Genomic DNA, 7,359 nt, shown 5'->3' with positions numbered 1-7,359 from the left:
TCTACCTCTTCTTTCATACTTGAAAATAGAAAAAAAAAAAAACAGCAACATAGTAGAATTGAAGAATAGGATTCAACAGTTAAATCATAATTTGTGTTAAAGAATGTAAAAGAAAAAAGGAGAATGCTCTTTAGAGTAAGATTCTAGTACTCATAGTCATGAATAACACAAGGGATATTTTGCATGCCATTTTGGAATTAGGATTCCTCTTAATCAACAATGGAAAAGAGAAAGATAAAGATGGAGCTAGCAGTGAAATCTTACCTGCAATATTAGAAGAGTTAGGTATAGTCAAACCCTTGTGAATAGAGAAAGCCCACCGTAGTAGATGAAATTTAGGAGAATGGGAGGCACAAAGTTGAAGAAGTCTTTTGACGTTCAAACACTACTCACAAGTATTACAAGAAGATAAGAGTATTGAATAGGCATGGCAAAAATCCCCAGCGGGGCGGGTACCCGCGGGGATTTACCCGTCGGGGAGCAGGTATGGGGGGTTTTTTCTACCCGCGGGGACGGGGGACGGGGCCCCGTATAATAAACGGGGCGGGGGCGGGGGTAGAGGTCCCCGCCCCGTGGGGACCCGTTAAATCCCCGTTTGTGTAAAAAGACAGAAATACCCTCATATATATATAATATGTAAACCATCAACCATTGTTCAAACCTAACCTAGCCGTCACATTCCTTGCTTCAGAGAGACAGAGAACTGAACTCTCCACTCCTCCTCAAACCCTCAGCGGCTCAGCCCCTCCTGGCTCCTTTCTGCTGACCGCCGACCGCCAACCGTCGCCCGCCGCCTTCCAACCTCTGGTCCCTCAGCGCCGCCTCTCACCCCAGACCCCTTGAGTGGCTTGGTTCGCTCACTGAAGGTGTCGAGGCAGTCGAGCTCACCGCCACGGGTCTTCCTCTTCGCATCGCCGGTCTTCGCTGGTCTTCCTTCCCCTTTTCTCCGTCAGGTTCAGGTATGTTAGCCCTGGTCTTCGCTGGTCTTCCATCCTCTTTTCTGAAATTAGATTTCTAAATTAGGGTAAGAAATTTATGTGTTTTGAATTTCTGGATTTCTAAGTTTTGAATTTGTGAATTTTTTATTAGGTTAATGAATTTTCGACTATGAATATCTGGTTGTTTAATTTATATTTCAAGATCTGAGCAGATTAAACCCAACAGTGTTTATGAAACAAATTTTTCAATTCCCATATTATACTCTTTAATTCGTTTCTATGCTTCTCTGCTTATACACTCTCTGCTTATGGATATGGCAATCAATTTTGGACTTTTGGTCAATGAGATCTGGCAAGTGATCAATTTTTTAGGATGCAACCCAAGTTTTTTATATAAACGAGATGAACAAAAAATTAAAAAATGTTGATTTGTTACTTTCCATCAATGCAGATTTGATAGAAAATAATTGTTACTTTCTTTTTCCCATCAAGTGGTGAATATGAGAACTGAGAAGCATATGAAAACAAAGGGGAGAAAAATGCATAAAGTGATTTTAAACTGGCTAAATAATTTAACACAAACCAAGTAAGATCTAGCATAAGTACATATGAAGGTTTCGTTAAACATGAAGAAATCATGGAAACATCTAAGTTGCCTATCCTACTTATGTACATTAAATTGTGTTGAACTAGTTAAGGTTATATAAATTTCCTAGAAAGTTTAACAAGTAATTGTGTCAGAATTGATTTAAATTTTCTGTGACTGTAATTCAAAATGCGGGGGTGCAGTTGGAGTTTGATGAAGTTTAAGTTCATATTGTCATTATAAATTTTGATATGTTGGAAGAGAACTGTTGCCAGATTTACTTTCCTAGTGATATTAAACATTTATTTAACTAATATGTTAGGCTTTATGTGAGAGTGAAGAAGAAAGTAAAGGGAAAGGTATTCAGAGTCAGTAGGTAAGGAGTTAGAATGAAGGAATAAGATGGTTGTCTATATCTTGTATAGATGTTTAAGAGAAAACAGTAGAGAGGTTGAGTGTATAAACCCAAATTTTGAGTAACTTGAAATGGAAGCTGGGGAGGAAAATTAAAAATGATTAATAAAAATGTTGATTTATTACTTTGACATGATAATAGTGTAAGATGTTTTGTTGTTTATATTAATCTCGAATGGTGTTCCTTTATGTTAGTAACTTTTTTTTGTCCTGGTGATGGCTTGAATGTCAATATTAATTATTGCACCTTTTCCCTTTAGTCTGTTCCTAACTTTCCATTAACCTTTCAATTTATCTATTAGTTTGTGTCTTTGTGATCCATAATATAGAAATTTATTATTTTACTTGTTAGTTTAATACAACAAAAAATTTATTATGGAAATATCTGAGTTGGATTTATGTGATTTTAATTCATGATTTATATTTCATGAATTTATAGAATGTCTTCTTCGGATGCATTGAGTAATACTCTTGATAAGAGTACTCCATCGGAGGAACCTATAGGCACTAATATTCAAACTACACAAGAGGCTCCTCAATCTCAACCTCAAGAACCCCCAACGGATACCGCAACTACTAATGAAGGAACGACAAACTCTACAAGTGGTGTTCGAAAGAGGAAGTTGACCTCCGAAGTGTGGAATCACTTTAAGATTGTGAAAATCAAGGGAAAATTAAAGGCTGAATGCAATTATTGCAAATCGAAGCTACTTGGTGACCCAAAACAAGGCACTTCGCACTTGCGTGATCACTTCAAAAGCTGCAAGCTCCGCACCACTAGAGATATAAGACAGTGTATGATGAAGACAACTCCAACAACTAGTGGGGAAACAGTTGTGGTTGGTGCATATACCTTCGACCAAGAAAATGCAAGGAAAGAGTTATCAGTTATGGTTTGTCTTCACGAGTATCCGCTATCCATTGTGGACCACATTCGGTTTCGACGATTTTGCAATGCTTTGCAACCTCTCTTCAAGGTGATTACTCGCAACACTTTAAAGAGTGACATCTTGAAACTCTACAATGATGAGAGATCGAAGACAATGAATGTCTTTGAGCGCAATAAAAGTCGAATTGCAATTACGACTGATATGTGGACAGCAAGTAACCAAAACAAAGGTTATATGGCAATCACGGCTCATTACATTGATGATTCTTGGAAATTGCAAAGCTGTCTTGTGAGGTAATAATATTATCATTATAGGTACTTCCGAATGTTTATATAATTACAAAGCTGTCTTGTTTATATAATTGTGATATGTTCTTGTGTACAATTGCAAAGCTGTCTTGTTTATAATTGTACTAAATTATCATTACAGGTTTATATATGTGCCGACTCCCCACACAGCTGAGGTACTTTCAGAGGTTCTTGTGGATTGTTTGATGGATTGGAATCTTGATAGGAAGGTATCCACTTTGACTGTTGATAATTGCAGTACTAATGACGTTATGATTGATAATATTTTGACTAAAATGTCACATAGAAACTTCATCTTGGGTGGTAAATTATTTCACATGTGATGTTGTGCGCATATATTAAATTTGATTGTCAAGGATGGGTTACAACTTATTTCACATGCTATTGAAAGGGTGAGGGATAGTGTTCATTATTGGACTGCAACACCTAAAAGAGAAGAAAAATTTAAGGAAACATGTGCGCAACTTAAAATACCCTACACAAAAAATCTTTGTCTTGATTGTAAAACTAGGTGGAATTCAACATTTTTGATGCTTGAAGTTGCAATTATGTATAGAGATGTATTTGAAAGATTGTCATTGCGTGAGAGCAATATAAATCTTTGCCTAGTGAGAAGGATTGGGATACGGCGGATGAGATTTTTCAAAGATTGAGGATATTTTTTGATGTGACTGAATTGTTTTCTGGAACAACTTATCCTACATCAAATCTTTATTTTCCTAAGGTTTGTGTGATTAAGTTGGCTTTGATGGAGTGGAAAAATTGTGGAAATGAGATAATTGAAATGATGGCTACTAGTATGATAACTAAGTTTGAAAAGTATTGGGGTGTGATTAATACAGTTATGGCTATTGGGACTCTTTTGGATCCTAGGTACAAGATGTATTTATTGAATTTCTTTTTTCGTAAAATATATGGTGAGACGGAGGCATGTGTTGTAATTGGTCAAGTGAAAAGGGTAGTGCAAGATTTAGTTTTAGAATATGCAACAAAGGGAAGAGAGAGAGACCAAGCTGCTCAATTAGATATGCTGCCACCACCATCAATTTCTTCAAGTTCAAAGGGGAGGAAGTTCAGTCATGAGGATTGGCAAGCTGATTTTGCTGCACATGTAAGTGAGGAATCCGCATTTATTGATATAAAAAGTGAGTTAGATTATTATCTTGAAGAGAGACCGGTACCACAAACTGAACATGATTTTGATATCTTAAATTGGTGGAAGTCAAATGGAGCGAAGTTTCCTACTTTGCAAGCTATTGCTAGGAATTTTTTGGCGATTCCTATCTCTACCGTTGCCTCTGAATCTTCATTTAGTACGGGTGGTCGATTTGTTACGCCACATCGTAGTAGGTTGCGTCCGGACACATTAGAGGCTCTAATGTGTAATCAAGATTGGCTTTGGAATGAATTTGGCACCACAACGAACATAGGATTTGAGTGCTACACAATTCATAATATTGAAGGAGATGTTGACGTAAGTAAACTATTAAATTACATATAACACACTATGTTTTTATATTATTGACTTATTGAGTTATTATATGATTTTAACTTTAAATTGTTTTCTTGTTGCTGTAGGATTCAAGTAAGTCGGATTCTACCATTACGGGATGAAAGGAAGATTGAGATGGTGGAATTATGTTTTTATGATGTCATGTCATGAACTTTATTTGGTTGTTTATGAATATGGTTGGTTATTTATGTAATATTTGGTTGTTTATGGATATGTTTGAATTATTATGTTTGTTGTTATTGCTATTTAAGTCTTTAAAGACTATGGATATTATGTTTGTAATGACAATTGAGGATTATCTTTGATTTTCTCTAATTTTTTCCATTTTTCTCAATTTTTTTTAATTTTTACAAAAATCCGCGGAGACCTAGGTCCCCGGCGGATACAGGGTCCCCGTTACCCGTCATGGGGAGGGGGCGGGACATTTATTCCTTTTATTATTATTAGCGGCTCAACAGGCACTCAGCCATTTTTCTATTATTTCTTAAGAAATTAATTTTTTTTGTTAATATATTATTCATTCTTTAAATTTATTAGATAAATATTTTTGTCATTATTTTAATATTGATGTGATCTTATTTATATCATTTTTTTACCTTAAAATTACTATAAAAAATTTTTAAAATGTTAAATTATAAAAACACACAATAAAGAGGTATATATATTATCAGAAAAAATATAGTTAAAAAAATAATGATAATAATATTATCCTGATTCAAAAAGAGTATATATAAATCAAAATACATGTTAATTATTTACAAAAGATAATTTTACTTAAATGTCATGGATATTTATATTTGTCTTTATTTTTTTTAAGTGGTGGGCCAAAATATGGATTTGGATATGAAGAGGCTTCATTTTTTTTTAAATAGTGAAAAAACAAAAGAAATGAGAATGCTTGTCTTTTTATTTTTTTGAATATCAAACCATAAGAATAATTAATAAACAAAATAGGAGAATATAAAAATTGTGTATCTGAAAAAAATTTCGTAATTCATCATCTTCTTATTAATAATTTCTTGAGTCTTGAAAAGCTGTCACATTTCTTTACTATAAAAATAATTATATAAACGATTTAAGATTATGTAATTAAATTGATTCCTTATTATAGGGACGAATATAATTAATTTAATTAAAGCCTGTAGAATTGAGATATCTCTTGTTCTGCACTACTTTTTTTGAAAAAAGACAAAAAAATAACATTAATCTTAGTTTATGTATGACAAAATGTAAACTAAATGACGATATTACATTTGATTTATTAGGAATTTATATTTAATAACAGTTACCTGGAATAATATTATTTGTCACCAAAATAAACTAGTTGTGCTCTTCTGAGTTTATAGCTAAAAAAAAGTTAAATTTTTAACATAATTAGTATATACGTCTAAATAGACGATATTATTATTATATAATAAAAATTTATTTCATTACTTTTTATTTTTTTGATCCAATATTTCTCTTTTTATCATCTTTCTAAGTTTTTGTTTGCTTTAACTGTATTTCTCCAACCAATAGAATAAATTTTTAATGGACAAACCTGATTTAATATCACGTTTGATTATTAATATTAAAACAAAAATACGTATCATCAATATAATTGTCACGGTCGTTAATATAGTAATACTTAATTTATTGTTTATTGGTCTCATTGATACAATGAATTGATCATCCTTTCATATACTCTATAATTGTTAGAATCCTTCTTTCTATAATTTATTGTATATATGTATCACACTATATCTTAATAGTATTTTGTATATTATTTTAGCATTAAATAATAATACATCCCAACTAAGATATACCTTTACCTTTTATTTGTTTTGAAAATTTTATTTTTATAATAAACGTCCATGTCAATATAAATAGAAAAAAATCAGAAAAGAGTGATAATAAAAATAAAAAATAAATAACAATAATAATATTATAATCTCACTTGAGCTTTTCGACCTAATCACAGTTAGAGTTGAGGAAGATCAAAAAAATACTAATAATACAAATACTGTTTATTTTTAATATCCAATAATAATAATAATATATAAATTAAAACTAGGGTAAAAAACCTTAATAAGCCAAGTCAAGAATCATGTAACGTAAATACGCCAAAGTGAAAATCATTTCAGCAATAAGCCAAATCATATTTTTATATAATTCGAACCATGCTGGTTCGAATTCCATTTCTACATAATTCGAACCAGCTTGGTTCGAATTATACACAAACACATGCATACACGTAATTCGAATTACACACAAATACACGCACATACATAATTCGAACCAGCTTGGTTCGAATTACACACAAACACACGCACACACTAATTCGAACCAGCTTGGTTCGAATTACATTTGCATAGAATAAAATATTTTTTTATGGTATAATTTAAATAAATTTATTAAAAAATATTCATGATAATTTTTTAATAAAATTATTTTGTATTATATGGTGAGATATTACATGATTCGAATTACGCATAGGGAAGTTCGAATTACTCTGATTCAAATTATATGGTGAGCAATTCGAATTCTATACAATACTCTTATGCCATTCTTGATAGCTCATGAATATTTTTTAATAAATTTATTTAAATTATACCACAAAAAAATATTTTATTCTATACAAAATAATTTAAAAAATGGCTTAAAAGATGTTAAAAGTACTATAAAAATTTGTAATGTCCTAATGACTTAGGACATTAAAGAAATACTCCAC

Source organism: Arachis ipaensis, chromosome B01 (genome assembly GCF_000816755.2).
Source record: "Arachis ipaensis cultivar K30076 chromosome B01, Araip1.1, whole genome shotgun sequence".
In the NCBI taxonomy this organism is placed as follows: Eukaryota; Viridiplantae; Streptophyta; class Magnoliopsida; order Fabales; family Fabaceae; genus Arachis; species Arachis ipaensis.
The sequence above is the reverse complement of the archived record's forward strand: the minus strand, read 5'-3'. Positions refer to the sequence as shown.